This window comes from Camellia sinensis, chromosome 3, assembly GCF_055761805.1.
Source record: "Camellia sinensis isolate YWXY chromosome 3, ASM5576180v1, whole genome shotgun sequence".
NCBI classification, from domain to species: Eukaryota; Viridiplantae; Streptophyta; class Magnoliopsida; order Ericales; family Theaceae; genus Camellia; species Camellia sinensis.
Genome location: NC_138963.1, coordinates 33,930,001 through 33,930,637, shown reverse-complemented (window position 1 = coordinate 33,930,637; position 637 = coordinate 33,930,001). Strand labels below are relative to the sequence as shown.

General features: G+C 25.9%; 1 protein-coding gene across 1 annotated transcript in view; it reads left to right on the top strand.

The window, feature by feature from the left end:
* Window positions 1-301: 301 nt before the first annotated feature.
* The window catches only part of LOC114262548 (pyruvate kinase 2, cytosolic), an 8,383-nt gene continuing 8,047 nt past the window's right edge, over window positions 302-637 (top strand). Inside the window, exon 1 of the mRNA XM_028202914.2 lies at window positions 302-637. This exon is cut by the window's right edge and continues 333 nt beyond it. The gene's annotated coding sequence lies outside the window, so the exon portion shown is untranslated.

Genomic DNA, 637 nt, shown 5'->3' with positions numbered 1-637 from the left:
GAATTTTACGTCGATCCCATTAGACGCATCAAAGAACACACATGCCTACGGTGTCAAATCTTTTGTCATCGTAAAAGAAGCCTATGTATGGGAAGTGGTTTTTGAGGTTTTTTTATTTTTGACTAAAATAGTTATAAATAATAAAATAGATTTTATAATTACATTTGTTTTTCATAAAAAATTTAAAAAAGTTAAAAAAAATAAAAAATTCTTTACAAATCAAATTTTTTAATTTTAAATTAAAATAATTAAAAAAATCAAAAAATTAAAAAATTAATCCACATTCCAAACGAAGCCTCAGGATTAGATCTCCAATTTATTGAAACCCAAAACAAGTTGTTATAAAAAATTGTTTTTTTTTTCTTCTACGCAACGCAAAAAAAGATGTTTTATGTATTGTGCTTTGATTTCGGGATAATCAATTATTAATTAGATTTAATTTAATTTATTAAAAAAACTCATTGTCGAGAAATTAATGATGTATCGCAAATTCAAAATTAATTAGAATACAACAGCGCAAAATTTGAAAAAGAATCAATTGAAATCTGACTATTTTTTTCACACCCCAGGAATTCAAACCTGAGTAACTTATGTGGAGAAAAATGCAGTCTCCACTGTGCCACCATCCCGGTGTAAA